This window comes from Neolamprologus brichardi, chromosome 3 (assembly GCF_056152115.1).
Source record: "Neolamprologus brichardi isolate AB-2024 chromosome 3, ASM5615211v1, whole genome shotgun sequence".
Classification (NCBI taxonomy): domain Eukaryota; kingdom Metazoa; phylum Chordata; class Actinopteri; order Cichliformes; family Cichlidae; genus Neolamprologus; species Neolamprologus brichardi.
Window position 1 is genome coordinate 9,917,127 of NC_142106.1, and position 11,487 is coordinate 9,928,613.

Genomic DNA, 11,487 nt, shown 5'->3' on the forward strand with positions numbered 1-11,487 from the left:
TTATATTTATTGTTTGTTTACTTGCACTGCTGTAACTGGAGCCTCGTCGTCTCGTCTCTCTATATACTGGACTGTCTGTAGCAGAGATGACAATAAAGTTTACTTTGACTTCAGCAGCGAGCAGGCGCACCGAGGGCTCTCGCTCACTTTTCATGTATAGAATTTTGAAAAAACATCGGTGCAAATTATAAGTCTGTATCATGATGTCTGGTGTTTTCGTGTTTGTTGGTTTGTTTTTATTTTCTTTTATTTTGAGACTTGGTTATTAGACGCTGCTCCAGCCAGCCAGAGAATCTCCCCCCCCCTCTCCTTCCTGTGCCGCAAGCAGCAGGCGCACCTCGCAAACGGAGGGCGCTCTTACTCCCAGTAAATGGGCGATAGAAAGCCGATCGGTGCCTGTACCATTCCGAATATGCGCTGCTTGACGTCGGGGCAGCAAGAGTACGAGCATTTTTTTTTTTTTTTTGCCGATGCCCGTGATGCCGCCCCCCACCACGATGCCGCCCCCCACCACGATGCCGCCCCGGGCAGCCGCCTGTGTCGCCAGTATCTAAAACCACTACTGGCAGTGTTTGCTTTATTTTAGACAAACACACCTCCTCCTGGTTCTACCTCCATCACTCTCTCCTCCTCTTCTCTCTGTGCTGTTGCCTGTTGGATCAGTCTATGTTGTGGTTCTACTGGTGTTACTGGTTCTGCTGGTGAGACGATGTGTTCACAGGAAACTTGAAGGTTTGTACATATTCATTCTTATTCATTGTGGTATTTTGTTTCCATTCTGTCATCATAATTTGGTCCATTTAGATTCTTAAATCATAAAAGTGTTTACTTTAACTCATTTCAGCAGATGGAGAAGATGACATCACCAGTGACATCACATACAGTGTTGTGAAATCATCAAATCATCAACAACCTCCAGTCAAAGAAACCAGAGATGGAGGTTTGTGTGTTCACCCAGGTGTCATCCACATACCTGAACCAATGACTTGGTGGTGTTTCAGGGTAGGATAGCAAAGCCCTCTTTTCCACGTCTTCCATATACAAGTTACCCACAATGGGTGAAACTGGGGAGCCCACGGCACACCCATGTTCCTGCCTGTAGAACTGACCCTTGTATGTGAAACAGGTGGAATTAAGACACAGTTTCAAAAGCAAGCACACCTGGTCCAACAGCCTTGTCTTGTTCTAACTACTTCAGACAGTCTGTCACCCTCGTCCTGTGACCACTTCCTGGGTCTCTTTCAGTCTTCAAATATAAAGTTTTTACAGCTTATAGATTTTAAGTTCTGCTCCAATCATTTGGGTAAAGATAAGAAACACTTTGATGGCCTATAAGTGAAAGTGAAGACGTGATAAACGAATAATATAATTAATAAATAATAAATAATTATATTTTTTTGATAAGTGAAGTTCACTGAACTGAAAGGAAAATTTGGTTTGATGATGGTTGACATGTTTTCCACATAGAAGTTTTTCCTCTAGTAAGGAGATACAGGTGCAGCAGAGCATTGCTGGAAGAAATGATCCCAAGGGTGGAATCTCCTGAGAAATCTTCAGAGACCCAGCGAGAAGTAGGGACCATAGCTGACAGCCCAGGCAGGGGTTGAGGTCAAAGGTCATGCTGTTTGGGGACCTACTGGTCATCATGAGAAGATTCTGGAACCACAGCAATGACCATAAAGCTGCATTGGATGGAGAGCTGTGCCACGGGGCTTTCCAGAGGTAATCACGAGGAGATTGTGGACAACAGATGGAGATCTGAAGGATGAGGGGAGCGTTCCAAGCTCCAATCGACCGTGCAGAGAGGAAGTTCAAGGATGGCATCATTATTCTGTGAACAGAAACCAGAAGCTATGGTGGTGACGGGAATGACTGACAGCAATTTCCTATGAACATCACCTAATGCTGTGTCACTGTGCTATGCATACTTTGACACTCTGAAGAGGGTCTTCCTTTGTGTCATTGTTGTTGTCATTTGCATCATGAACAAGACTGCTGAAGTGACTCAACAGGTGGGGTTATAACAGCAGTAAAATAATTGAATCCAATACCCTTTCCAAAAAAGGTTTTCTGCAGAGACGAAAGGACAATAGAGGAGTCATAAGTATCCCCCCACAGGAAGAATGCATGAAATGAGGTGATGAGGGTTGATAGAGGCCATAAAACAGGAGTGCTGACAAAGGCCTGCAGCCTTGAAGATAACTGAAAGCCACATTGACAAACAGCAAAACTAACTGGTATGTTTGTTATACCCATGTCTGCATACATTTGGACTCTGGTCATATGGACAGTGATAGAAACAACTGGAAGAGACATTTATGAAGCTCTGAGGAACTCAAACCACTCTGCATGTGTGATTTACACACCTGGAGGAGATGCACCACAAAGCTGGAATGATTTTGCAAATGTTAATTTCTATGTTTGACTATTAACATTCATTTGCTTACTTGGAGGGAACGATGCTCGTCACAGTTCTCTCCCTCATGCACGAGCAACACAAAGAGCTCTGGTGACTTGCGTCTTGTTTTTGCCATTGTAGTAGAATTGTCTTGGCGTTCCAGCAATAGGTCTGTGCTAGATGAACGTATCAGCAACCTTCAAACACGTGTGGAGAATTCATTATTTCTTTGAAAGATTTTTAGTAAATAACAGAAAAAAGAAAGTAAGAGAAAGAGATGTCAGAGATGAGTGTCAGTAACACAAAAGTAACACTTAGTGTCATGCAGTGACTTTTACACAACCAGATCAGATGAACCAACTCACACTAAAACATGCATTTTGCTGCACTCTTTACACTTATTTCTTTTCTTTCTGCTCTTTTATATATTTTGTAAAACCACAAAAAATATTTTATATCAGCAACAATTTCTCTCAAACTGCTGCATCACAGCTTTCATGCTCTGACCTGCATGTGAAATGAGAGAAAAGCTCTTTATTAGTAACTTTTACAACTTCTGGCAGGTTAATGTCTGAAATTTGGAGTGAAACACACCCTTAGTTACAGGAAATAACACCACTGATTCTTCTGAGACTCACACTTATCGTTGGACCAAACTAGCAGCTTCCTCTGAGTGAGTCCAGCTACAGGAGAGAAAAGTGGAAAACTCCAACACTGCTGCTTCAAGCTGCTGACGCTCCACACACTGAATGTGAGTTTGAGCAAAAACACGACTCAAAGGAAGTTTCAGTGAAGGTGGTAGAGGAGGGAGGGGAGCCAGGACTGACTGTACTTCCTGTCTGCTGTTTTCAGCTTCACTCACAGACTCAATGGCTTCCAGATCAGAGGAGGATCTCTGCTGTCCGGTCTGTCAGGAGGTCTTCAGAGATCCTGTTCTTCTGTCATGTAGCCACAGCTTCTGTAAAGACTGTCTGAAGAGATGGTGGAGAGAGAGACCAACACACGAGTGTCCAGTTTGTAAGAGAAGATCTTCAATGGAAGAACCACCTTTAAATCTGGCTTTAAGGAACCTGTGTGAGTCGTTCTTACAGGAGAGAGATCAGAGAACTTCAGAGGCTCTCTGCAGTCTGCACTCTGAGAAACTCAAACTCTTCTGTCTGGACCATCAGCAGCCAGTGTGTCACATCTGCCGAGACTCAGAAAAACACACCAATCACAGATTCAGACCCATCGATGAAGCTGCACAACAACACAAGAAGGAACTTCAGGAAACTCTGAAGCCCTTAAAGAAGAAGTTAAAGGTTTGTGAAGAAGTTCAAGTGGAGTTTGATCAAACAGCAGAACACATTAAGGTCTAGGCCCGACACACAGAGAGGCAGATTAAGGAGCAGTTTAAGAAGCTTCAGCAGTTTCTAGCAGAGGAAGAGGAGGCCAGGCTGGCTGCACTGAGGGAGGAAGAGGAGCAGAAGAGTGGGATGATGAAGGAGAAGATGGAGGCTCTGAGCAGAGAGATAGCAGCTCTTTCAGACACAGTCAGAGCCACAGAGGAGGAGCTGAGAGCTGAAGACGTCTCATTCCTGCACAACTACAAGGCTGCAGTGGAAAGAGTCCAGCGCTGCCCCCTGCTGGATGATCCACAGCTGCCCTCAGGAGCTCTGATAGACCAGGCCAAACACCTGGGCAACCTGACCTTCAACATCTGGAACAACATGAAGGACATGGTCTCCTACACTCCTCTCATTCTGGACCCAAACACTGCTCATCCAACCCTCATCCTGTCTGAAGATCTGACCAGTGTGAGAGGAGGAGAGAGGCAGCAGCTTCCTGATAATCCAGAGAGGTTTGATCGTTACTGCTCTGTCCTGGGCTCTGAGGGCTTTAACTCAGGGACTCACAGCTGGGATGTTGATGTTGGAGACAGTACACGGTGGACACTGGGTGTGTTTGCAGAGTCTGTGCAGAGGAAGGGAAGCATACAGTCTGGATTATGGAGAATATGGTTCTGTGGAGGTGAATACTCAGCACGCTCACCATCAGCTCCTCTCACTGCTCTCTCAGTCCAGAAGAAGCTCCAGAGGATCAGAGTGAATCTGGACTGGAACAGAGGAAAGCTGTCGTTCTCTGATCCTGATACTAACACACACATACACACCTTCACACACACTTTCACTCACAAGATGTTTCCATACATTTACACTGATGATGGTGGTAAAGTGAAGGTGTGTCCGTTGAAGGTGTCAGTGTCAGTGCAGCAGATGAGTTGAGGATGATGATATTTCTAATGTTGTTTCCTGTCAGTGAATTGAAGCTGTTAAACTGCAGCTGTCCTCCTGCTGCCTCGTTGTTCCAAAGCTCTTTGTTTCTCTTTTAGTTCTCACTGTTTCTTTCTGTTTCTGCTGTCCACCTTTTCACATGGAAAATCATTTCACTGTTTCTCACTGAATGACTCCCCAAACTAGATTTGAAATTCTATCAAGTTTCTAATCATTACAAGTGATTCATGTTTCTATTTGATGTGTAAATGGAGATGATTTCGTTTGCTGGGATATGGACTGACATGTGTTGAATGGGAGGAGCAGTTTGTTGTTGTCTTCTTGTCTGTTTATGACAACAATAAATCTATTGTTGAAACAATGATTCATGTTTAACTCCATATATGAAATGTTTCTGATCTTTGAATTCTGTTTGATTAAAGACTTTCTTCATGACACAAATGAGATTTCAGTGTATTAATAGAACTAAATAAGCTCAGAGTTGAAAGGCTGGAGTATTATGTACGTGCTTCACTGTCAGGATCTTCAGGGGGATTCAAAGGGAAACATCAAACATCAAAGATTTAAAAAATAATAAAGATAATAAACACACAGGTCAAAGGTCAGAGTCACAGGAATTAGGAAACAGTTCAGTTTCTTCCGTTTGAAATGTTTCAGTTTCTTTGCTTGATCAGTTCACACTTCTCTCTGTGAACGACTTCAGTGCTTCGTCCATGACTCCTGAAGGTAAAGGGCCCAAAGAGCCAATCAGCAGCTCTGAAACAGGAAATATGACTCATGGAGAAGTTCACAACAGTTTCAGCTGCCAATTGTACTCATCACCATGGAGACTGATGCATCAAATCTAAATAAAGGCTGGATGGAGGCAGAGTGAGTGTTCTAGATGCTGCATTTTGAAGCCTCAGTGTTTAAATTGTGTCCACAGCCACGTAGACAGAGTGGGTGGATTTGCTTCTAGAAGGACTTTGTTGCAGCTCTACAGCAGGTATTTGTTGTTGGATGACATCACATTCAGCAGTGCTGTGACTGAGCCATAAATGTCAGGGCTCAGACGAGGCCCACACATGCGTGTTTGTCGGTACACACAGTTAAGATATGGAACATGTGAACATGAGACATATGAAGAGACTGAACAGATAAAACGTCCTTTATATCCATCAGTGACTTGATGGAGCTTCTTGCTGCAGTGTGTTTGGGTTTGGCTGATAACACTGGTCCTGCATGTTTCCTTCATGCTCTGTGGTAAAAGTGCATCAGTCTGCAGCTCTGTGGTCGTCCTTCTTCTTTTTCTCAGAAACTTCCTGATTTCTTTGTTCTCACTGTTTTGCAGAGGTGTTAAGATTAAAAATAAAAACTGTGAAAAGTTGCTGCTATTTATAAATTTATAAAAAGACACCATTGAATGCTTTTAATAAGCTTAAAAGAACAGAATGAAATGTCTCCATCGCTGTAGTGTAATAATATCACAGCACTGTTGCAGTAATTTTAATGTGTTTATTGCACAGAGACTGATTCAGCTGTGGTCTACTCAGCAGTGAGAACTGAAGACGTCCGTTATGGACAAACAACCATCAGAACAAGGAGGCCCAGGTACAGCTGCTCTTTATCTTTGACTGTGGACAGAGACAAGCTAGCTGCTCCCCCTGTTTACAGCCATCATGCTAAGCTAAGCTAAGCTAACCACACAATTAAAGCTCAGACCTGTGGAGGATAAGACACATCAAGCTGTATAGGGCAGAGCAGGAGAACAGGGAGACACTCAGCTTTTTATTTTGAAATTTTGGATTTTCTAAGTGCAGGAAAAACTCTGACACACTGCTGATGTGATTTTAAAATGGAACAAAACTGAAAGGAAAACACAAATATTTCTGCCAACCTGATTTTTTTTTAAATGTGTTTAAATTTAACATTTTTTAAAATTAAAAATAAAGAGAAATAAGAGAAATAAAGTCATGAAGAAAGTGATAAAGTCATAAGATTTGAACTAAAAAATATTAACTGCTGTGAGTGAGCAAGATGTCAAACAAGACAAATATCAGAACATTTGTATATTTGGGTGAAGTCCCAGTTATCAGCAGACCATCCAGGTACACAGTGCACTACCTGTAGCCATACTTTAGTATGAACACACTTCTGCACTCAGTTTAACAAGTCTAAGTAGAAACATAGATCACTTCATTCAGAGCATCTGATTTCTATCGTCAATGATTTACAAGCTGTTAACAAATGAAAGAACAAGAGAAGAAAAGCTTTGAAGAAACCTCAGATGATGATGTAGAAACCATTTGTGTCTCATGTGATGAAGGATGTGTTATAATTTATGAAAGAGGATGACAGAGGTCAGAGGGAGGAAAACATGAGTCAAAATTCAAACTCAGTCAGTGAAACCAGGAACAGCGAGACATAACTGAAGTAAAACGGGGAACAGAGACGAGGCAGAGGGAGGACAGACAGGGAACACAGAGGGAACTAATGACAAACTCAAAGTAAGAACTGAAGCTAAGAGAAAGAATCACTAAACCCACACTAGAAGAAACCACATGTACAAAGTTAAAGATCAGCACAGATCTGTGGGCTCCAGGTTTGAAGAAGCAGTTAAAGTGTGAGCACAGTGGAAGCTCTGTGATTTGCATCTGAGCTGGTTCCCAGTAAAGTCTGAACTGGGACAGTGTGTGATGCACAGTGTTGGGAAGGTTACTTTTAAAATGTATTCCATTACAGAATACAGAATACATGCCCCAAAATGTATTCTGTAACATATTCCGTTACATTACTCAATGAGAGTATCGTATTCTGAATACTTTGGATTACTTCATATATTATCATGCTGTTTACAACTACATGAATGTACTATTGCTGTGATTTATTACTGTTACTGAAGGTCCGCGGCTCCAAACCGTGGTAAAGGGACCTCTGACTAATACGGTGGATTCTGTGTCGGCTCGTAGCTGAAAACTAGCTTTACTTTGTTGTCTGGGTCAACTTTGCTAGCAGAGACAGAGAGAGGCGTTGAAAGGCTGCTGCAACGGAACTTATTGTTTCAGAGGAAAACACGAACACAGTGTACAGTCGAGTCTTAATAGCTTACTTACAACTGGGCTCGTCAGGCTCTCTCTTCTTGGCTGCAGTGGTTATTATTATATTTACATGCTTCCAGCTCCCGTTTCTGCTCGATGACAGCTCGTACTTTTCCTTTTTCTCCCTCCCTCGCTCACAGACACATAACGAGTATGGCAGTCCATTCTTCCTGCAGCACGGACTACACTGCCTATGATGCTACATTCTGTAGAGCTATACCTGTAGCATTCTGCCTGTTAGCTTAGCACAACAACAACAACAAAAAGGCCTCTCTCACCCAGGACACACAGAGAGAGAGAGAGAGCGTCACCCTGTAACCATGGCAACCGTAACGCTGCCTCCTGGAACAACAGAATGTAGCTGTCAAACAAAACCCAAACAGTCCTGACCCGCCACAATATGAAACAGGGAAGTACCGCCGTGTAATCCATTTATTTCAACAAAGTAACTGTATTCTAAATACCACCTTTTTAAACGGTAACTGTAACGGAATACAGTTACTCATATTTTGTATTTTAAATACGTAACGGCGGTACATGTATTCCGTTACTCCCCAACACTGGTGATGCAGAGAGATGGAGATTGGAGGTCTTGATTGAACTACAAAGCTTGTAAAAATGTTTCCTGTTGTTTGAACTGTGTGTGTTTGTGTTCAAACTTTAAACCAGAGCCAGATGTCGTCTACTCTTCACTGAAGTAGTCCACCAGTCCAACCACTGACGTCCAGCTGCTGGTCTTTAACTGGTCCCCCCAGCACCTCAGACCAGAGGACATCCACATGTTACAGATTTTACATGTTACAGATGTTTTATGTCTTTTTAGCACTGAATTAGACTCTGATGACCCAGAACTACTTACTGGAAGTCAGTTCATTGACTTGATGTTTGTTGGCTTTTGTTCCCACAGCAGTGAGCAGTTTCTCTGCAGGATTAATAAACTACAAATACAAAATTTAACTTGTTCCTGTTTGGTTGTGGCTAAATGACACACACCTCTCTTCACTGATGAACACAAAGAATAAATATTAAACCACCTCAACCTAAAAACAGCCAGAGCATCTATCACTTCTACCTCTTCTTAAAGTCAATAAAGAGTTCTTTTACTGATGGCATGAAGTTGGCTTTAATGTTAGTTGTAAGGTCTTGGGGATGTTAGAGCTTCACCTTGATCACAAACTACGCCACCGTCGAACTAAAACACAACATAAAATTCAATGAAATAGTAAGATGAGTGAAATAAAGACATAAAATGATCAATATAACATACAAACATACCTCGCTGGCTGAGCCATGCTTTGAGGCAGAAATGAGCACTTTACAGATACTTTTAAGAAACACTTTCTCTGAATTAAATTGGCTTCTCTTGCTTCAACTTGCCATGGGCATGCATCTCCCTCAGGTGCACCAGTGGAACCAACATGCACTACAATAGTTCCTATGTGAGAATTTTCACAATAAATGACCTAATGGCATATAAAATATGCATAGTGCAAAACAAAATACATTAACTGAAAGTAAGGCAGTAAAAGCATCATTCAGTGTCTTTAAACCACACAGAGAAGCTTCAGTGCAGGATGTTTGTGTTTGTGACTGAAACTGAAATGAATGAAAACACAAAACAAAAAGATTCCTTGTAAAGTTGACCTTTTCCTTAAACTGTCCATTATAGCGTGGTCTTCCTACTTATCTTGACACAATACTCAGTCACGTTGCCTGCTGCAAACTTAAAAGAAGTCTGACGAATGAAGTGAAATTGTGCTCTAAGCAGAAGTGATTGTGAGCGTGTCTGAGGTCACGGTGTGTGTGAAAAGGTATCCAGCTGGGGCAGACATGATTCTGCAGGTCACCTGCCCAGTGGACAAAAAGAAATAAAATAGTTGTGTGGATGACATATGAATGATAATACGAAGAGTGTTTGGTGTTTCTCAGCCTGAAACAGCTGTAATGCTACTTTCTGTTTTGGAGAAAGGACAGTTAAAAAAAACAGAGAGAGAGATGTGTGTTGTTTTACGCAGTGATGAGAATAATGAAAATGTGATGAGAGAGCAACACAAAAGTATAAGTACAGGGATGAAGCTCTTTACAGGAAGGGTCAGAGCAGACTCTACCTGCTGAGGCGGCTGAGGTCATTTGGAGTCCAGGGAGCGCTTTTAAAGACCTTCTATGACTCTGTGGTGGCATCTGTCATTTTTACAGTGTTGTATGTTGGAGCAGCAGTTTATCAGCAGCTGAGAGGAAGAGGTTGGATAAACTCATCAGGAAGGCCAGCTCTGTTCTGGGATGCACCCTGGACCCAGTGCAGGTGGTGGGAGACAGAAGGACTCTGGCCAAAATAACATCTCTGATGGACAGAGTCTCCCACCCCATGCATGTAGATGTTGTTGAACTGCAGAGCTCCTTCAGTGACAGACTGCTGCATCCTCGATGCATGAAGGAGCGTTTCTGCAGGTCCTTCCTCCCTGCAGCTGTCAGACTGTACAATCAGAACTGCTCCCAACAAACACAGATGTTTACATCAGCGCTGTTTCTTGCACTATTTTATCAACCGATTCACACTATAACCAGGGTTGCCTCTTATCTGTATTTAATTTAATTTAATTTAACAACAGTATGGTACTCAGTTTTTGGTAACCATTGTCCTTCATGTAAATATGTAAGAATTGTGTATGTTTCTGTTCTGTGTCTTGTGTACTGTTTGTTTGTATATGTGTTTTCTTGCTGCTGTTACACCCAAATTTCCCCTTGTGGGACAATTAAAGGATTATTCTATCCTTGTGATATTTAATCCATCATCTCCCTGTCAAACAAAATAGATTTTGAATTGTGTTTCTGTCAGGAAGCCCCACTTCGACTCTTGGAAATCGTCTCTTCTAAATCAGACCATCCAAAGTGGACTATATAGATAATAGAGTCATCCCTCCAAATTGATATAACAACACTCGTGGTAAAGTTGTGGACTGGAAGAATACCTGACCAAGATTATCTTGCAATGTTTTGCAGCCGCCAGTCATGCCGGTAGATAAATTTGGTCTGTGATTGTCGCAGTTGGCTGTGTGGCTGGCAGGAGGACGGACCCAAATGCAGGACTCTCATATGGGAATTTAACTGAAAAGGCAGCTTTATTGTAGGACCACAACGGGAGAACACACATAATGAGGGTATGATGCAACACAGAGCAAGGAAAACACGGGGCTTAAATACATTGAGGGATTACAAGGGAATTTGACACAGGAGGAAAGCACAGCCGGAAATAATCAAACATTACAAGACAAGGGGAACCAAAACTAGATACACTGTACGCAGGACTGGAACTATCAAAGTAAAACAGGAAACATGAGACAATTCACAAAAACTGAATGAATATGACACATGGAAAACAGGGAAGACACAGCAACTTAAACTAGAAGCATGAACAACAAATATAACATCAAGAGAACTATAACAATAAATAAAAAATAACCAAGAAAGATAAATTAAACACAAAACACTGGGTAACACCCAGGACCATGACAGTGATATGGTGTCCAAAAATGTAAAGTTTGTTTACAGAAAGATGGTGCTGGACATCTTATTATTTTGTTGTTTATTCTATTTGTTTATGTACAGCACTTTATGAACCCTGGTTTTACGTTAAAGTGATTTATAAATAAAGGTGGTATGGCATGGCATGGTATGGTATCTACCCTTGCCAAGGCACCAATTAAGTGCTGGAAATCTGGTAATTTGGGACATAAAGCTA

At 42.0% G+C, this 11,487-nt stretch overlaps 1 pseudogene; it reads left to right on the forward strand.

Annotated features, from left to right (window-relative positions):
• The first annotated feature begins 3,255 nt into the window (after nucleotides 1-3,255).
• Nucleotides 3,256-4,662, forward strand: LOC148103429 (nuclear factor 7, brain-like; annotated as a pseudogene).
• The last annotated feature ends 6,825 nt before the right edge of the window (nucleotides 4,663-11,487 follow it).